At 37.6% G+C, this 21,741-nt stretch overlaps 1 protein-coding gene and 1 long non-coding RNA gene across 26 annotated transcripts in view; one reads left to right on the forward strand and one right to left on the reverse strand.

Annotated features, from left to right (window-relative positions):
- Positions 1–21,741, reverse strand: part of MIPOL1 (mirror-image polydactyly 1) — a 193,616-nt gene that overhangs the window by 53,595 nt on the left and 118,280 nt on the right. The gene's annotated exons all lie outside the window — the stretch shown is intronic.
- Positions 13,567–20,268, forward strand: LOC110358701 (uncharacterized). The gene is made up of 2 exons (XR_002413374.2): positions 13,567–14,849; positions 18,072–20,268. It is a non-coding gene; the product is annotated as an uncharacterized LOC110358701 (long non-coding RNA).

Raw genomic sequence — 21,741 nt, forward strand, 5'->3', positions numbered from 1 at the left:
TAATTATACTGTTCTGTAGGTGAAACAACATTCTTAAAAATTGGAAAACATGCTTGAGTCAAAGTAGGTGGTTTGTTCTAGAGGCCAATAATTAACATCCTTGCCAATTTTCAGTGTACTGTGAAGTGTGATTGAAATGGTAGACTGGAAGGAAATGTTTGCAGCTGACACACCTACTCACGGAGAGATTAACAGCTAGTCTCTTTGGAGAACTATCATAAAAAATACACCTTATGTTCCACTTGCTTTTCAGGACAAAAGTCAGAAGGCACTAGAGTCTGAAGACTCTTATTTATGTCAGGTTTTCAGCAGAAAAACTGCACCGATTTGACTGGGTTTGCACCAGTAAAAATAACAGCAGAATTGGGTGCTTTGGATTTAGGAAAAGAAAATAAAACAAAACAAACCCCCAAACAATGAACCAACTAAGAAAAGAAACAAACAAACAAACAAAAAACAACTACAAAAACTGAAGGGAAGAGAAATAGACATTTGATAACCTCCTCACTAGCAAGTAGTGTGGTTCACACTAGGCAGCTGCACAAGACCAACAAAAATTCAAGCAGAGGAGTTTTTGTGTACAGCATGCAGCCATGTGACAAAATGACACATCATTCACAGGCCTGAAGAGTGGTAAACACAAATGACTCAAATATCCTCCCAAAAGAGAGATGCCTTCCTTCACTAGAACAAAAACAAAACAGTGTGCATCGCAAAATTAAATTGCTAACTAAAATGAGGGTGCCTGCACTACTATAAAACATTTGGAAGACTCCTATAATGTACATTGAAATCCATTCATAGTGCACGTGGCAAAAATCCTACATGAGCTCACCTCTAGTAATAGCAATAGTTACTTGGGTACTTTAAAAAAAATATTATTCCTTTGGAAAATGTCAAGCTATGAAAATCAGAACTTTTCACAGAAATGTATCAGTTTGGATTAATTTTTTTTGTGAGGCTGGGTAAAGAAGGAACAACAAGAAGAAAAAAAATACATATTCAGGTTCTTCTGGTGGAGGTCTTCCCTGAAAAGGTGAATTTAGAGATGAGGTCAGTCACTACTTTGGTATAGGGGCCACCCTCAGTGAAGTTCCTGTTTAATCCTGAAAGGGTGTTCTGATCAGTGGGATATGGCCTCTTTCTGACAATTTTGTTTTGCCCACAAGTTCCTATGCTTTCATACTTGGTTTAACATGGGTAGGTCCTTCCCTCTTCCCTGTCTCCCACCCCACTTTCCTGCAAAAGATAATTCTCGTTTCTACACTTCTTTCATTTTACATTTTAGCAAACAGTTACTTGTTGAAAATTTAAACTTTACAATTAAATCTAAAAGCTAATTGCCACATATGAAACTTGAAATCACCAGATCTTGACAAAGAAAATCTCATTATTGATCCTTTGGCTGTTGCTTTTGTTTCAAAATATTTAAATGAACATGCTTTTTTTTTTTTTTTTTTTTTTTTATGTGAAGGCTGGAAAGATACAAGACTTAAGCAAAGGAAAACAGAGGGTTAAAGCTAGTTTTTATCTTTTCCCAGTTCCTCTAGGGCAATCATGTACACCTTCTGATCCAAATCAAAAAGGTAAGAACACAGAGCATCCTATGGTGTCAGGTTCTCTGTGGGTGAGAGATAGCTTGTATAATGCTTTTCAACATCCAACAGAAGGAAAAACATACAATGAACTTGAGTAATGAAGCTTTGTAGCTTTATCTTTTTACTGATTTTTTTTTCTCATGCATTTGTAGAGAGCATATATATTTTCACATACATATGTTTAGGAAGAACATATATTTTTCCTTCCTTACACAAGTTAAACAAACAACCTTTTCTGTTACCTTTCAGTAAGCAGGTTCTCCATTCTCCTGATCAATTCAAATCCATCTCATCAGTACTCTGCTAGCAGTACCTCCTAACTCCAGTGGAAACATCTTGCCTGATACATTCTTGCAACCTTTTTGCCCACAGTCACTCACTGATACCTGTGTGTTCTCTTGCCATGGGTATTACCCAGCTAATAGTGGAAATTCTTATTCATCCTGAAATGTTGACACCTTTCATTTGGTACCACTGAATTCCACCCCACTGCTTGTATTTTTCCAGTACTTGATGCTATTCCAATCTTTCTGCAAGACAGCTTGAACTTACTTTGTATTAATAATATTTCCACTTAGTATTAATAAGATCTCTCAGCTCTGCATCATCAAGAAGTTTCGTTGGTATGCTGTTGCTCTTCATGCCAAAGGTTCTCATTAACGGCATTAAAGAAAACTGGTTTAACACCAATTTGTGAGAAACTGGAGAGAAATTCCACTAGTGAAATCCTTGGACCTTAACGTTTCTTCTTTCAAAGCTGTTTGCTGTTGCCTTCCTGCTAACTAGTTCCTTATTGCCTTTGACTAATCCCTCATCTCCTTCATGGGTACATGACATTTTGCAGACAGGCATGAGCTCAACATGCCCATCCTTCCAAACAGGAGATGCTAGGTGAACCAGGCTAACAGCAAGCAGTATTTCCCTGCTTGCTTTTACAGTAAAGCTTGTGCCTGCTTGTAAAACAACAATATACACATTTTCCACTGTAATTAATAATTTTCCATACAGCACCACATATAACCTTACGTGTCAGCTTATATTTAACAAGTTTCCTTGTCTAAATAATCAGTTATCAAAATAAAAAAGAATTCTTGCATGATCTTACTTGGGTGAAAGTTGGACTTCAACCCACTGTTGATGGATTCATGTTTTAAAAACCTTTTCCCTTCAAATTTACTCTGAAGCCTCACAATAAAGACTAACTGGTCTAAAATGGTTAGAATTGCACTTTTTGCCCTTCTATATACAGCTGCTGCCTCTACTAAGTTCCTGCCATATGACACTGTACACAGCCTCATAGGTTTTACTGAAGAACTTTCCTATCACTTCTGCAATTTCACACACCAGCTCTCTTAGAACTGGGGATAAGAACCATCCATTATCTCAATCTGAGCACAATAATCCATTGAACAGCTATGAAGTGCTCGTTTACATACACTCACTCTTCCTAACCCCATCCTCATAGTTGACATCAGCATTGACCAATGGTGAAGAGGAAAAAAAAAAATCACACAATTTCTGACCTAATCTGGATTATCCTTGATCTCCATGCTGTTCTCAGAGATGTGGCACATTTCCTCTTTCCTTGTTCTCATTTCAGTCGTTACACTATTGTTTGTTTTCATTTCATTTCCAAGGGATGATTTAGCTTAATCTTTGGCAATTTTCATTTGTCTCTACATCTCCTGTCTTTTAAGACACTTTCTTGCTTAATAAGTACTCTTTTTTCAGAAAAGTTATTCTTATTTTATTCTTATTGAGACTATAATCAATCCAATTAGAACTGACACCATTCCCACGCAAAGTACTTTCCCCTGGCTAGACTGAGATACCTGTTAATACACAGGTATTCCTTAACTCGGTCATAGCTGCTACCAACAGCTTGCTTTCTGCTGATCCAGGATCTTCCTGTGGATTAGAAGCAGGCTGGATGAGAAGTCTGAAGAGACTAAAAGGTCATTTCTGCAATTTATGGACTCAGTCATTTACAATCAGTAGAGCTGCATAATGGGGAAAGATGGCAGCAAAACATCGTTCTGCTCCTTTGGTCCAATGTTATTTGGAGTCTGAAATGGAATCTGGCCACAAATGGTCAACTGAGAATTGCCTCCACTTCTGGTGGGGCAGAAGTATGTTTCTGCTGATATTTAGCAGCCTAGTTGGACAGTAAGAGGTCAGGTGTCTTCTCAGGGCAGCAGGACACTGGGAGGGGGAACAAGTGCTTCTTTCTTTCTGAATTAGAATGAATAAGCATGAAAAAAAAATCTTGAAAAGCATTTTAAAACCTTTGAAGAAATCTTTTGATTTCACACTATTTTTAATGCCTTTACGTTTTACACATCATGTCAATAAGAGAAGTACATACTGCATGATAGAGTAGGTCATGTTGTGACACATAATGACATCCAACTTCTAACGATTCTGTTATTTTTACATTAGCAGCTGCTATTTAGTGCAGATTACAACAGCTCATCTTATCTTCTGTATCGAAGTGTCAACATATCAAACTGTTCCACCAACAACAGAAGCAGGTGATGCTTTGATCTAGAAAAGAATATAAGCACTTGTCTTATTAATTAGGGGATCAGAGGTTTTCAGGGTCAAGAGAAAGGCTCCAGCTAACATGAGGGGACTGAAAATGCCTAGCGCTCTAATAACACACTAAGCGATCACCTTGTTTCTTAAATCACAGTACTAACGTGTCAAACTGTTTCATTATAATACAAACAGGGGACATGGTGACCTAGAAAATTGGATAGAATGTTTCAACTTGCATTTAAGTATCAGCTGCCCTTGATGATTTCAAAAATGAAAAGTGAAATTTAGAACTGTACTACAGTAGATGTTATAAATTATTGGCACATCATGAAATACATAATTAACAAAAATAAATCCAGATTTAAAAGGTAAAATTAAAACTTTACATTGAATTTTTGAAGTTTGAAGTGTAGTTTCAAATGTCCATCAAATAACACTTTTGGAAGATAAAATTGAGTTGGAAAAATTTGGAATATTAACTGAAACCATTAGAAATAAATGAAAAGGTATTACTCAACACATCATTTTCTAATGGAAATAGTTTTTACTAAACCTATCTTAACTTTGAGTAAACCAAGCAACTGTATTACTGATCCCCGATGGATCAGTGCTGCTGTGGAGGGTCAGTACAGCTGCAAAACTGCCCTGAAGAACCAGCTGAGGGTTTGTGTGTGTGAATTCCAGGGCAACAGTGGCGGTGGTGTGAACTCTAAGAGCCTTTAAGCTACATCTTCCCCCAGCACACCACCACAACCACACCCAGCGTGACATTCCCTCTGGGCACAAAGGAATGGGATCTCAAGAGCAAACATGACCTTTATGAGTTTGCATCAGGATCAAACAATTAACCATAATAAGATTTTACTCTACAATCTAATACTATTGTTGGTCAGAATAAATATGAGTTAATGAAACTTTTTTCTTTTTTTTTTTTTTTTTAATAAAAAGCGTTGTTTCACTAGAACAATAATGCCCTGTCAAGATCCACTGGTTTAGACAGAAACATTTCTGAGGAATAACAGGCAGAGTTTCTGTCAGAGGAGAGAACTCCTCCCCAGCCATGTGATTAAGTTATTCGTTTTGGATGCAGAAACCTAATGTTGAGTCCCACTCTCAGAGTGTTAACTCACTCTGGACATGGCTGACTCCCACCAGTGAGAATACTTCCCTTCTCTAAATTAATGTGAATTACTCATGTTTCTGGTGACTTCCATTCATTTATGTCTTCTCTCTATGACTGGCACAAATATTTTTTTAATTAAATTGCTATGTATGTGAAAAGCAGATCCAGATAGAAGATGCATCATGGGAAAGGAGACAAACTCCACAGCCCAGCCATCAAAATGCTTGAGGGTGCCCAACTTGGATCAGGGAGTTCAAATCAGAGTTTTCACGTATGGGATGTGAGTGAATCAACACTGTCTTTTTAGCATGTATAGACACATCTTTTTCAGTTCCTTTACAAAGAATGTTTTCTCTTATGGGTATTAAAAATGGTAACCCCCTAATCTCCCTTTCATTCCAAAACAGAATTGTCATTTTCAAGAAGTGTTGTGCTGCAAGTCTACCTAATGCCACCTTCCCCAAGTCAGTCTTTATGCTATCCCTAATTTACTATTTTTAGGGAGCTTTTCAGAAGACTTGAAGAAGGTGTCACTATCTGAGGTCCAGACTCTCATCTTCATCACAATAACAAATTCCCCAGTAATAATACACGAACACGCCATATGGATGCTCCTTGTATGGTCATTCATTTCTGAGAGGTCCTGTTGTGACTGGGATGACAGCAACAGGCCACAACAAATATTATGCAGCTTGTGCAACCAGGAAAAAAAAAAAATCACCAAAAAGTTTTTTCTCCTCTGTTGAAGAAAATTAAAGGATCCAATAGCATTTCTGCCCACACTAGGTAAATACTGGGTTCATTTTATTACAATAAGAAGTGACTTAATATCTACTAATCTTCTTAAAGAAATATCAGTTGAACCATTATGCCTGAGAGGTAAATGTCTCATTCTTGTACTGCATGGTTACATCACACTGGGAAGCACACTGTACCAGCAGTATTTGACATGTAGTTTGCCTTTCACCTAGTGATGTGCCCAGATGAGTACATATTACAGGCAGATTTAGTCCATTAACACATTATGCAAGAAACAGTCTATATGAAGTGCTCATGATATTTTTCAATAAGAATAAAGAATTTGCTCATCTAACCTTAGATACGATGTTGATACAAAGTTTCTTCATTATCTGCAGTATTATTTTGTAATATCCTATACTTCTTTCGACCAACAGAAGGTATATTGAAATTGCAGGAAAATTTAGATACTCAAAGGATAATGCAAGGCGTGTGATGAGTGTGTGAGACTAATATATGGAACCATTTTATTGTAAAGAATGATTCATAGGACTGAGGAAGATTAATTTGAAATTCTGTCCCTGTAAGGTTGACTCGAAACTGTAATTGACTTCTACAGGTCAAGATTTCATTTACAGTTTCCACTTGTTTGAGTACATAGCTAAAAAACCCAGAGATACCACTATACATACCTACTATGTGCATAAAGATAACTAACTAAGGATACTGCAAAGTTTATTTCAGGTAAGATATAACCTTAGCGACAACAAAAAGACTCCTGAAAACTTTCAAGGATGATGGCATTCATAGCTGGATTGGGCTTTATACATAAATAATGGCATATGCAGAGATGCTGACCTTTTAATAGGAAGGATTTATTACGAAGACAAGCTGGAGGAGCTTTAAAATAGCAAGTAGTAAGGCCTTTGTATACAGAGAGGCAGATATTTGTCTCACTGTTTACTATGATGCACACTTCTAAAAGAAAATCAAAAGAAGACAAGAAGGTTTTGTTTTAATAGAGAACCAAAAGCCATTCACAACAGTTATTTTTGCATAGTAGCTATGGCTTTAGAATCTATATGAAAATAACAAAAGTAAGTTAATTCCTTTACATGTCAGATTAAAGACTGCTTACAGCTGTGGGCATGTGGAAAGGGCACATTTCTCCATGTTCTGTAATTCAGGTTTGGTCTTGGTGACATCACACCTTTTGTTTCAAATAAATAATGGAAAGACATCAGCAATACAGAAAAACTTGTCTTATTTGATGTGAAAATAAAGCATGCATGTTTTTTTGGGTATGGTGTTTACTGTTTATCTGAGGAAGCTTTCTTATGTCCCCCTGCATAGGTAACTGGACTAGAAAACAGACTCATCCCTACAAAGGCTGACCAGGTTATCAAATATTTACCTTAAAGCAAAAAAAGAAAGAACCTCTCTGATCTACTTTAATAACAGGCATGTTTCCCTCAACTTTGAGAGACATGACTTGCTTCACACGCAACATGAAGACTATTACACTTTATAACAAACTTTCCTGGCAACCTCCTTAGGGGAAATCAAGAAGGAAATGACTGCACAGGCTGGAGTGAGCTGAAGAAGCCTTCCAGGTGGAGCCTGAGACCTATTGGCAGATCATTCTGGGAAAGCTTCAAACTTCAGCACCCAGGATAAACCTGTTGTCCACGCAAATGACTTTGGCCACTTACATTATCAAGTCAGTATCTGCCACAAAGAGCAAGTCGTCAGCACAGGATCCAAAAGGTAGTGTTGTAATGTTGTCTCGGAAGCTTTGTGGTAACAAAGACCCTATTCAATAAAAACAACGTTCCTCTCAGCCCCAGAAGTGTCCTATCCAGTTTGGGGCGGAACTGAACTGGCAGAAGAACAGAAGAAAGTTCATGTTGCAGCCAGGCATGTTTTATCTGCACTGCAGCCAGAAACAGTGTGTGCTTTCAGGGCTCCCTGTCTGGTTCATTTTCAGGCTCCACTAACAGACCCCAAACTGACCACAGCAGTGACCTCTCTGGGTCTAAAAAGAACTGACCAGAAATGATGTTCCAGCCTTGAGATCGACTGGCATCACCTGCCTTGTGTTACCATGTCAAAACCTCTCTTTCTTCACCCCTAAAAGGAAGGGCAGCTAACACCAGATTGCCAGAGGGGAACCGGCCCTGGCACACAGTATCGTTCAAATGCATTCTCACCGAGAGTGGGTTAAAACTGTGCCAGGGAGCTTTCTAACAAAAAGCACAGATGATTGCATGGCACTGTTCAAGCCCACGCCCTGATCCTATTTTAGTTACTAGAGTAGGTAGAGATAATTGGTTTTGCCAACTAATAAGGGCTTAATGAACTTGACCAAGATTGATAAACCTGACTTATATACATGACTGTGACTGACAATTTGTTTCTTGCACTTGCAGTAGGTGGGTGAGGCACTCTTGAGTGTTCAAGAGGTGTCACCCACAGCTCCACTCCAAGGATGCAGGAGTAATTCTTGCTTGTGTAAATCTTTCTAGCCTTACTTCACTACTAGCCTCTATTGCAGATTCCTCCTTATGCTAAAGTCCTTGGCTTTGACCTTTGACCAGCCATTGACCACGCCCTTCCATTGCCATTTGGACTTGGTTATCCTTTGGCTTCTCTGCTATGAGACTTTGACTTATTTCAGTTCCTTATCCATGATTTTGGCCCAACAGAGACACTTAGTCCAAATGAGACACTCTGCAACATTTCACAAGTCTCTTTTCTGTAAGAAACTATGTACATTGAAATCATTCATGCTTCATAAAAAGGGCAGAAAAAAGAATGCAAGGCAGTAACTTGAGCAATAAAGGAGTTAACAATTTATGCTCCAAAGCCTGTAACTGATGTCAAGCGATAATATAGTCCAAATTATAACCTTTCATTCAAAGAGACAGAATGACTGTTACCTCTTGACAGACAGTACTTCTGCAGAAAGCAGCAGTGTCTAATTCCACTACCAGAATTAAACTACAAATCTTTCATAAAAGCCACCAGTGTGTACAGAATTATAAAAATTAATTGTCCCAATGACTTCAGTGGGACTGCTTTGGTCCATAACTCTTGCACGACTTGGAAGGAAAGGCAGGGAAGAGCTTGAGTTAATATTTAGTACTCCGCCTTGTGGTCTTCACTTTATGGAAAATGAATTACTAGCAGGTATACACACTCAAATTTATCTGATATTTTCATATATGCAGAAACTCAGAAGCAAAGAGCTGAGCTCAACAGCAACTGTTACACTTAAGAATAAATCATTATTGAATAAAAGTATCTGTTAGCAGGAAAATTAGGAATAAGAGAGAATCCATGAGTATATACCCCACACTGACATGTCCATACCTTAACTCAAACCAACTTTGAATCTTGCAAGCCTGTTACTACTCCTCCTTTGATTGTCTCTCATCAATGTAGCGAGATAATCTGGGCTCTTTCTGCAGCTGGGTTAATGCTGTGACTGGCACTTTTGGGAAAAAGACAGAGCTGCATGCCTGTTCCTGAGGCTGCTGCAGGCTTCACTACTTTGAGCCACTTGCACAACTGAGGTGACCGTGAATTTCTGACACACTGTGAGCAAACTACCATCACGTCTCCTGTGAGGAGAGGATCCTCAACAGATAATTTAAAACAGTTTCATTCTCAGTCTGTGCAATTCTAGATGTGTAAAAGGGATCAGTCATACTGAGTCTGAATAGCTGGTGCTGATTTTAACCAGAACAACCCCCTGAATCTTGCTTCTCCACAATCTTACTGTAACATTTTCCACCCAAGTAGAACTCAGACTACAGACTACTTTAAGAAAGCAAATGGAGGTGTCTGTGAGAACACACATTTAAGTCTTCATAGGAACCATCTGTCTGGTGGAAAATGTACAGGAGAGGATTCAATAGGCAGCACCTTTGAGTCAGCAGAGGACAGATGCCTCCACGGATTGTTGTGGATGTTATACTGTTGGATGAGATCTGTTGATATAGGTGAGTTACCTTCACTCAGGACTCAAAAGTATGTTCTCATACTAAAGATTTCTGGTCCTTTCTGCTAAAAATCCATTTATTAAATTTTATATGAGGTAATAATATTTCCCCCTACTGCATATCTGTTACGTTAGATTCTATTAGATATTTGCCTTGGGCAAGAGCATTCTTTTCACTTTCTACCTGAGTTTTGGTTCTCATTGCAGAACATAGCCTAAGTTTCTGTTGCAACTCACCCCAACTCAACTACATTTCAATTGGAAAAAAAAGGGTAGTTGCTGCATATCTGATAATTCTTGTAATCTTCAGAGGAAGAAAGAGGAAGAGAAGGGAATATGAAGAGTGGTACATTACCCACAGTTATTTTCTTTAAAATCATAACTTGCAATATGAAACAAAAGAACCCACTGAAAAGATAAACACTTTTGTCAATATCAAATGCTCCAGTAATTTTCCACAGTATAATCTAATGCAGAAGGTGTATTTCTTTTTTCTTGTTTGTGCAAGACAAAATAAACCATTTCAATCACTACAGATTCTTATGTACAAAAATCATGCCCTTATAAGCCCAGACAGTAAATACTCCTCTACGCTATCCTACTATCCTACAGTTAGAATTTTAGCCAATGCTTTTGGTTCTATTTGTTCAAAGCATATCTTATAGTTTTTCACTGCACCTATTACACATTTCTTCATCTGAACACCTGTTGAACCAAACTCGTCTTGCCAGGCCATTTTTAATTATGCAATCTGTATTCTGTCAATGGCAAACACTTGGGTAGAATTTCTTATATACCTTTCAACATACCCAGCAGACAATTAAGAACTCAGTGTACCGAAATATTTGCCCAATGAAATGTTAGTGAGACAAGTGTAATCAAGTCATCTTGACTAACTTTTAGTGAAGAATCACAATTTTTTCATCAACAGTTTACCACTTCAAAATACCACTTTAAATGCTATTTCTTAGAATTTTTTATTGACTCGGTCATTCACACAATTTGCAATACATGCCTGACTTGGGTAATACTTCAGGCAATAGTTCCATTAATAATTGAACACTTTCTTTTCATGGATAGCATAATGAATGCCAAATTTGTCTCCAGCTTTTAAGAAAATCTGGTTTTGCAGGGAAAATCCTGACTCATTGAAGCCAACAGTTCACTATTACTTCAATGGGATTAACATTTCCCAGTACTTGTATACATGCATTCTATTTAATGACGAGTATCCCAATTATTTATGTGCTGTACATAAGGATAACACACAGAATAAGTCTAATTAAGAGAAATGTCTGACTTTGTGTTTGCTGACTGATACTATAAATGCAGATATATAGACATGAATTGTGCAAAACCTTTTCCAATTCTGTAATGATAAAATGGGGAGATATTTTGTGCAGTGCATGGTGCTAACTGGCATTTACTGTTAAACTGACCAAAATATGCAAGTTTCATCAGAGGAAAGAAAAGCACCGTCTGTGCAACAAATTTTGCGAAGGATCTGAAAAAAATTCGTCAAGTAACCACCACTTTCAGAAAGATGACACCCTTTTGGGGAAAGGGTGCATGGCTATTAAACTCATACACAAACAGGGAAACCCATTACTTTCTTTTGGAGGCTGCTGGATTGGCAGCCCCATTGCGTTGGTGTACTGCTGCGGATTGTAGCTGTTCTCTGAAACTCCACAAAATGCTTTTGATCCATTTTATCTTGCAACTTAGCAAAGAAATGTTGCAATAAGAAACACCAACAAAGATCTGAAAAACTTAAGCTCTGGATTACCATATTGTGTTCTCCTGCCATTCAATGTGTCAGACAAAGGCAGCGGTGTTCAAAGTAGAAAAAGAAAAAAGAAACTGGTCACAGAAAGTGCAGAGCACAGAGTAAATAATATTCCTCCACATCCCTACTCTTTCATAGATGTGTTGTTAAAAGAGTTGCAGCAATTAGGCTTTTGTTAATTACCAGCTGTTGAAACAGATGTGTTGACTGTCCTTATTAGCCAACAGCTGGGACAGGAGAACAATTGATGCTCTCTAAAACCAACAGCCAGCTGCTTTGCGGTAATTATCTCCTATCGATAATACAGGTGATAAAGGCAGCAAAAAGGTTGTGAGCTTCAATAACCAAGGTACTGTTATTGAATATCACTGAATTTATGGTTAATTTTAGAAAATGAGTAGAACAGTAAGTTGATATGTCCGCTTCCTTCTGCATTGTCTGAAGGTCAAGCAATATGCAAATAATAAGCGAAATATAAGTCCCCAAAAAAACTTTTTTTTTTTTAACTCTTTAGTATATTTCAAATGCCTTGCTGATCTTTAAGGAATGCTTTCTCTTTTAGATGACTATGACTAGATGGTATTTAACATTAACTCCATTTCCCCTTATGCCTTTCCTTGCATACATTTTTACCACAAATGACTTTTTGGAATATGCAGATGGTTATCCCTACCTGTTGGGCAATTTTATTATACAATATATAATAAGACATGATAAATAAATAATTGAAGAGAAGAGCCATCCACCTAGAGATTTAGGTCCTAGTCTCTGGCATGCCATGAATTCTTAAGGAATTTCACTTCACTTCTTGGAATTCAGTTTCCCTAGCACTAAAATGGGAGAACTATGTTCATCTTGATCGATCACTTTGTGATTGATGACTGCAGCATACTATTGAAATGTAAAGTAATGCTTGCACAACACATTACTGTAACAAGAAAAAAAACTGCGTGCTTTTCTAGTATTGATATATGTCAAAGGCTATAAAATGAACATTTATTTTAGAAGCATGGGGCCAGACTTCCATGAATGAGAGCTCCACTGCTAATCTAAATGGTACATAACAACATAGGTAGTTGGATGGTTTGTATTTAATTTTGCTCCTGCTTTGATTTATATTTTCTCATCTCCATACCCTATTTAAGTGCACTAAAAGAAAAGCAAAGCAGAGATTTTAAACTATTTCTATTAGCTGCTCAGTTCATCTCAAGCCAACAAAAGACATGTCTACAAGAATCTACAACCATGTCTATTCACTAATTAGTCTGCACTTAAAGACACTGCCTTTCTGAAAACAAGGATTAAGGCTGGTTGAATACTCTCCCTTTCATAGACCTCCCTTATGTCTCTGTTGGGTCATCATAAGCAGCTTGTTCTCTGAGCTTTAAGTAGGGGAGCTTGACAATCAGTTCTGGGCCCATCAGTACGCATGGGGACGATTAACAGGAGCTACCAACATCTTAAGGGACATATAAAGAAATCAACTAGCCAAAAAGTTTCAACAACAGGAGTGGGTAAAAACGTATCATACTCCCATGTCAGCTAAGTTTTAAGAAAGATATGCTGCAGGATAACTTTTTGTTTTTATTTTGAGATAAAGCAAAACAATGTACTTCTCTGTTCCTACTTCAGATTCAAAAGAAAAAAACATGTCATTATAGCAAGAAAATTGACATGGGTCCTTGTACACACATCCTCACATCTATTAACAGGGATCCACAGCATACTGTAAAAGAAACAGAGGACTTGAGCCTAGTTGTCAATTTTCTACTTTTGGAAGAATGCTAAAAAGGATGAGAAAAGGGAAGAAGAAGGAATGGTTTCAGGCAACGGCTTTTCATTCTTTCCTTATTTCTCCAGCTGCTTGTCTCTACCCTTGCAGTGTTTTCAGGCCGTTACACTGGGTTTTCCCCTGGAAGGCAAAACTTGGCTCTTTGCCTTCTGCTTGTCATCCATGAATGAGCTGGCAGGGGGTGGGGAGGGGGGGTGCTTGGGGAGAGGGGGAATGTGGTTTAGTTTTGGTCTCACTCTGCTTTGGTGGGAAGTTAAAATTTAGACTGTGCCAACAATGAACTAATTTGGGCAACGGACAGTACAGGGCTCCTCTGCCTTAGGAAGAGATTTGAAGAAAGGTTTGTATCCGATGTGGAAAGATATTAACAAAATTCAGGATAGATATCAGGAAATTCTTCAGAGCTGGTGTTCTGCGTGGGTTTCCATGGCAGAAACTACCACAAAGCAAGCAGGAACTTGAAGCCTTGAAGAAGAAAATGACAGTGAACGTTGTTTCACCTTGGCCAGGACATATTTCAAGAGAATTTCAACCTGTATGAATGCAGCAAGGGCCTCTGCTGCCTAAAGCCTGCAGTTGGGAGGACCAGTTCGAGCCTGTGAATTGGACACAACGGGCACCGGACCTCCGACCCCCAGCCCCTGCTCTAAGAGCAGAGAAGCAGCCCAGGGTGTGTGCTGCCTGGCCACTGGCACGCTGTCAGAGCTGCGAGCACCTGGACTTTGGTCTCATGTCTTGCAACAGTCACAGTCTGGTGACATGCAGCTTCATTGGACTCACCGATTTCAGCAACACTTCCCAGCTGAAAAACAGACCTAAGGTCTGAATTATCATGAGAATCAGATGCATTTTGTCTGCTGAGCACCAGGGCCACAGCAAATCTGTCCCAATGAATTTAATTCAATGTATTTCAATGTCTTGGTATCCACCTTGCTAATAAAACCTACCGTACATAACCCGGTATCAATACACAGTGCACTTCCCTCTGTATTTTGTTTTCAAATAAAACATCTAGAGACAGCACAGGCCACTTCCCTGAGGTATAAGGTTGAAGACTGCTGCCTGAAACAAAACTTTCCTGATATCTCATAAAATCTTTGTAAATGTGACAATCAAGAGCTCAAGAAAATTCACCTGGCAACAGCTGCACTGAAACAAAGTTACTGCAGCAACAAGTAACGTCACAGTGTTAATAATTGACATGGAAAGAATGAAAAGGTGAGCATGGGATAAAGAGGACAAAGGAAAGATTTCAGTATAAGCTTCTACTGGTAAGTAATCAATCAAAATTAAGATTGAAAGAGTCAGTATGAATTTTATATTGAAAGCTGAAGTTAGTTCGATATCTTGGACTGCTGAATGGGGCTTGTAAACCTCCATTTTCTGCATCTTGATTTGCAAAATTTGACAAACAAATCCCCTGCTGATTTGAATCTACTTTCATTCAGTTCCCCCAAGAAACTAAAGTGAATGCAGGAACAGTGGCTTCTCATGTTTGCTGTATGCAGGAAAAGCGACATGTGGTTCCTGGTTCTGCAGGTTAAGGCAGGAATTAGCAGTGCACTGGTAATGAATGAGTCTCTCGATTTACATAATCTAACAAAAGACCACTCCCCTTGGAGGGAGGAACTACATCCTAGAGACACTGTTTAGAAGAAGTTGTTTCGGATGACTAAATTATCAACAGCCTCAGGTGAAATGGACTGCTATCTCAATATCCACCACCACTACTGCTAGAGGTCAAAGCAGCAGGAAAAGCTTTTGAGAATACAAGTTAAATATTAAGAAACCAAGATTTGTTTCCTCAAATCATGTTTTTTTCTGTATTCTGTAACATGATTAACTTTTGATTTTTATATTAAAAACTATAAATTATCACTGTTTCATTTGCACCAATATTGCTTTGCCCTTTGCCAAGAATCTTGGCAGCTTGTAAAATTCAATGGTTTTCTACAAAAGATGTTACCTAAATATAATTCGAGTATCAGAGTTAATAAAACAAACAACTCATACACTAAAATCAAATACTCCAAAAGAATGTACTCACTAAATTAAGGAGTTTGCAAATTCAGCCCCAAAAGATATTGCTTTTCAGTGAAGTTGGTAGGCAGTCTTGGATCATGATTTATGAAGATACACTGAAGTCCCACCATTGCTCTAAGATGGAAATCCAGCTACGCTGCACCTCTTGAGGGGAAAGTACTAATTCATCCCAGCTCTTAGGGATATATTAAGAGCAGCTGAATGGAGATGCCATCAATAGGTCATGTTTTTTCAAAATGTCAAGTAAAAACTTCTAGCAAAGAGTTAGCGATAACTTATGACATAAATAAAGATGGACTGTAACTGTCAAAATTACATCATGGGAATATTTACAGCTCACTGGACTTAATTACACAGGGCCTGACACTGCTCCCACAGAAGTCAATAAAAGTTGTCACAGTAAATTCAGTAGGGGCGAGAGGTTTCTTTCTGGTCTAGTCACTAACAAGTTGTCAGCGTTGGCAAGAATTAATGAACTTCTTATTTCCTACAAAGATTAATTAATTTTTCAGGCTTCAAGGAAATTATACTTCTACAGTAAAAGAAGCATTATTTAATACTCAGACTGTCTGCTGAGGCTCCACAGTGTGACGCAAATTAGAAATACAACATATTATAAAACTTAGATTTCTTTTCAATTTACTGCCCTGTGGTTCTGAAAAACTCTGAGAACTTTATCCAGTATCTAGGTGGTATGTAACCTTCCACAAAAAGTCTTACTTTTACATCAACCAGACTGTAGTTGAATTGCCACTTTCTCTGAAAATAAGCCCTCTCATATAAAACAAAATTTCTGTCTCTCCTCCTAGATAAGTTGCTAACTCAGAGTCTGTAATCAGCAATGGTTTTTCAACTCTAGGAAACCACTCCTTTGACTGAGTTACTAGCAGACCTCTTTGTTTGTCCTACTTGCTTCAAAAAATTCTTCATTTTAGAGATATATTATTTTAAAGGATTTTTATTGTAACCCTTGTATTATATTTTGGAGAACTGCGGTCAGGGAGAATTGCTTCCAAGTAGCTACAATTGTCATCATCACCATTACTGTAATTTAGCATTTAGATTAAAATATTTTTTGCTACAAACACTGAAATTAACTGATGTATCTACAATAAACTTCACAGCTCAATGGAAAAACACTGTAAGTAAATATTGATTGGCAAATTCAGAGTATGTTTGATAATTTCATTATTCCTGCACTGAACCAAATAATTGTTATTAAAAACATAACTTTTCAAAAGTTTGTAAAAAATAATTTAAACCATTCATAATATTTCCTACAGCATAATTGTAACACACACATTTTGTAGCTATTATTCCACAGAAAGAAAATAAGTAACACTACTAAGAAACAAGGATTAAATCCCGCATGTTCACTAGAAAAATCTCATATGCCCACTCACATTTTAGGAATTTAATTTTATGAAGAACATTTTGTTAAGAAAGTAAGTAATGGTTTACACATAATGTTTTTCAAAGAAGAGAGGGAAAGACAATGCTAGGGAGCCTGTCTCAAGGTTAGCCTAATCTCCTAAACATGTATCTTAAAAAAAAGTAGATATAATTAGCAACTGATTAAGGAAAAAAAACCCCACACCCTGTGATTTCCAGGGAACACATCTTTAGCCTGTTTCATTATAAACAATGAAGGACAAAAGTCACACAACCTCTCACCATTCAATGCGTTACCAAGCTTTTGACAGAACCCATTAAACACACCATGCCTTGAGAAGTTCTTGGTGCGCTCAAAGTGCAAGGAGCCGTTCCTTGCCAACCAGAGGTACCTCTGTATCATTGCTATAGAACATTTTTACTGAAATTATGTAGGGGACAAGACCACTAGCTCTCATCAGTGATTAACCAAGCAAATTAAGACCTGGTCCAAATTCAGTAGCTCGATTCAGAAATGCAACTTTAACAAACCTGAGGCTTGATTTAAGACGTATTTTGAAGCACTGTAGGTAGAGGGAAAACACATTATTATGTACAGCTACATGTTAACATTGTATATATATGGATGTATAGGGCTACACACACCTAAATAGATCTGTGAGTGTACCTTTCCACACAGACCTGTGTGTAGAACTATACACATAAGTACTAGACAGAGAGAAATGATGACATTTATCTCCCTTGCCTTCAGTCACCTAAAGTTTAAGTGAACCAGGCACTTCCAAAGCACATTTCACCTATCTTCCGCATTTACCTTTAGGAAAGAACAACTGCCTTGTGGTGATATGCCCCTCTCTTTGTACTGATTGTAAATGGAGCCCCAACAAGTGGCAGTTAAAGCTAAAGTTTAGCTAAAGCTAAACCCCTTCCTTGGCAGGACATTAATAAGGTCATGAAGTCAAGTAGAGAGATATTAGGAAATGCCAGAGGTAAGGTTACCAGCACACAGGCCTTATGATTCTACTTTTAAACGCATGCTCTTTTTTTTTTTTTTCCAGGCTTCTTTCTAATTGCTTTTGGTGGATCTATACCTGGGCATGAACCATCCCTGCCTAGTGAAAGAGCCTGTTACCTGTTTATTCCTGTTTCTTTTGTTGCAGCCATTGGAATGGGACTGCAGGAAGAAAGCGAATACGCTTCATATTTAATGGAGCTGAATGCAGCTCAGCAGTCATGGAAACTATCCATCATTTGGTCAAGGCACCTTAGCATGGATTAACTTAAAGTTTCCAGACAGATTCAAAGTACGTTACCTATTTTCTGACTGTGCAAGGAAAATCCCTCATGTCTAATCTGCAGGAGTACTGTGCACTCACAACTGCAACTGAAGCCAATGGAAGACTGAACATAAATGCTATATAATGCCTCCACATTAGACCTCAGAAGAAATTACTGCAGGCTTCAACTGCACTGAAAAAATTTAAGAGGAAAATTAGAATGTAAGTGGCTATCCACAGATACCACAAGCAAGAAAGTTTATTTCCAGCATTTCCTGCTTGTCATCCATGACTGAAAAGAAGCAGATTTCAATCCGTGAAACAGCACATCAGTGAAAGAAGGGACTGTATGAACAGGACGGCCTACACCACACAAGTAGGAGGCTAATCTTCTCAGTTGGAAACTAGCTGGAGCAGCCAGGATATTAAATCAGCAACACAAGGGGAGGTTATTTGGAAGGCAAATGAGGTACATGCTCAAATTCAGCACCTAACGAGCAAGTTGAACCAACATAGCAAAGAATATAATGAAAAGAATCTCTTCAATTGTTTATGTATTGATCCAAGGAATCCGGGTAAGCAGTCAGAGGAAACTCTCATTGATGTGAATAAAATTTATATAACCAGCATTACTAAAACCTGGTGGACAACTGGCATGTTAAAATCTCTGATTAACAGGAAGGATAAGAGAGGCAGTAAGGGAACAGGATACCTTAAAAAAAACCCCATGCCATTGTTCCTTTTAGAGTGATCAGTAACACAGGACCACAGCTCTTGAATACACAGAGGCCAATTGATAAGAGTAGCTAAAGGCATCAAGGAAAAATGCAGTTGTCAGGACTACAGATAATAAGGATTTTTTCATTATGAGAGGAACAGTGAATGTGTAAGCCCATTCCAAGTTTGGAATACCTATACTACAAATTGTAACACAAAAATCTCCAGGAGTGTGCAGTATATAAGATGGCCTATATTTGCAAAAACCAGGATGATATAGTTACAGTTCTTGCAGAATTAATAAGCACTTTTCAGTTCATTAGAAATCAAGAAGGGATAAAAGTTTTACAGATTCAGACAATTTTCACTTTAGGTGTCATAGGGTGAAGATTCCCATTAATCAATCTTAAAATAGCAAGACATTACCAAAGACTACAAAAGCACTATTAATGTGTCAATATTAAAAAAAAAAAAAAAAAAAAAGACTAGTGGGACTAAAACTGGGCCAAATAAGTGAAAATACTGGATTCAACTAATACAGATTTTAATGAAAGAATATAATTACTCCCAGTCAACATATTTTTGGTGTAAAATAGGTCTTGCCAAACAAATTTCATTTCCTTCTTTGATAAGATTAGAAGTGAATGTTGTACAGAGATTTGTTAGGCTTTCACTTGTCAGACATAACAGACTGATAAAAAAAAAATCCTATGCACCATCAGGAAAAAACCTAAGTTATTCAGAATGGCCTGACAGTTAAAAAACCACCAAAACCTTCCAGCATTCCAAGAGGCAATTGTCACTGAATAATGCTAGAATACTAGTAAGACTGCACAGGTGTCAGTACTAGGCATACTCTTACTCGACTTATCCTTCAGTTACTCAGAATCAGGTAGACATGGCTAGTAAAGTTCACGAACAACAAAGAAAGTAAGTAAACAATGATGATGAAACAATGTTCTGGGCCGCTTGGTAGCTAGGTGTATTCAAATCAAGTGTATTTTAATAAAACCAAATGCAAAACTTTCAGTCTAAGAATAGTGAACACATGCCACACTTCCAGAAAAGGTAACCTTAGTCTGAAAAGCACTGACTCTGAAAGAGATCTGAGATTACAACACAAGGTCACAGTATAATTCTGTGGAAAAACTGTAGAAATGCAATATTTTGGTGTATACACAGTAAAATAGTAAGTATCTCCACAAAGCAATTAGGGTGATTTTATTTTATGTATGGCACTAATAAACAATGATATAAAAATGCATATGCATCTGTGTCCACATTCTGAAACAAAAGGATGTTAAACCAGAGAAGATGAGGAAGAGAACCATAATGGTAATGCAAGCACTAGAGAAAAAGCCATGTATTGAAAAAGTTTATTCTGTTCAGATTATTAAAAAAAAACCCCAAGAATATGCCTACTCAGTAAACATCTACAGAGACATGTGCTAATTCTGAACAAGGTAAATCAAGTACCAGGAATGAAATAATTTTGTGTTGCTACTCATTCTCATTGTATCTTGATAAATTGACAGAAAAAACTGGATATAAAAGAATTTTTAATCTAGTTGAGTAAGGGTAACTGGAATCACTGGAATAAACTATCAAAGGCAAATGAAGGTCTCTCCACCTCCTAGAATTTTTACATCAGACCTAGATACTTTTCTGAAAAGCAGGTTTAAACAAACATAAATTTATGGGCTCAATACAGGGACAACTGGTGAAATCAATAATCTGTGATATTCAGAAGACCAATACTTAAAAATATCATTGAGGCTTGGCCTTAAATGCTAGGAATTTAAGAATGATGAACATTCTAAAAGGTAAAGTCTTGTACATCACAAATAGGCATGCTTTTGACCTTAATTTCTTCATGCCTTGTTTTCCCCATGAAGAAAACACTCTTGCAGGAATACATTAAATCATTGTTTATTAAACCTTTGGTTCTTATAGCATTGACTACTACAGAAAATCCCCATTATCGTTACTCAAAATTCTGTTTTCAGGGAAAGGTTTGAACAGTATCCAGTAAACAAGAGATTGGCACACATAATGAACAAAGAAGATAAAAAAACATATTGATTGGCTGTTCTCTGGATACTGTGTGGAGCAAGAATGCTGTGAAATAAAGCACACGTGATCCTCTAATAAAAAATGTTAACATACTATTTCAGGGGAAAGGACAGTAAATGAAGATGCTCACTTCAGAAATGCCAGAACTGAGGTTAACTCTTGATTAACTGGCTATTTCAGAGTAGCTTTTTTGCATGTATAGCAAGTAACACTGTACAATTGTGCACATACACAATACTCATAATTATTGTCTAAATAACCTGCCTCTCTGAAAGGACAAATGTTCTGATGAATAACTTTGCTGAAAGCAAGACCATTTGCTTGCCCTATCATGCACTCCTTAAATCCCCTGCAATTTGTCAACTTTGAATGCAATACTTCTCCAGGGGCTACCAATGAGCTTTTCACATCTTGCTCATGTCATCCATTTTCCGCTTGATTAGTGGGGACCTGAAGTAATCTTTCTGCTTCGCAGAACAACTAAAGCCAACATACACAAAAATACCAGTATCTTAGGTACAGCTCTTAGCATGGGACAAAGGTCTTTGGGGATGTTCAGGCTCTTGTTGGCCCAATGAAGTGGCTGAGACAGATGAGAAAGAAACAAACATCCAGGCTTAAAAAAAGGAAGGATAAGTTAGGAAAACAATAAGGAAAGAAA

Source organism: Columba livia, chromosome 5 (genome assembly GCF_036013475.1).
Source record: "Columba livia isolate bColLiv1 breed racing homer chromosome 5, bColLiv1.pat.W.v2, whole genome shotgun sequence".
Lineage (NCBI taxonomy): Eukaryota > Metazoa > Chordata > Aves > Columbiformes > Columbidae > Columba > Columba livia.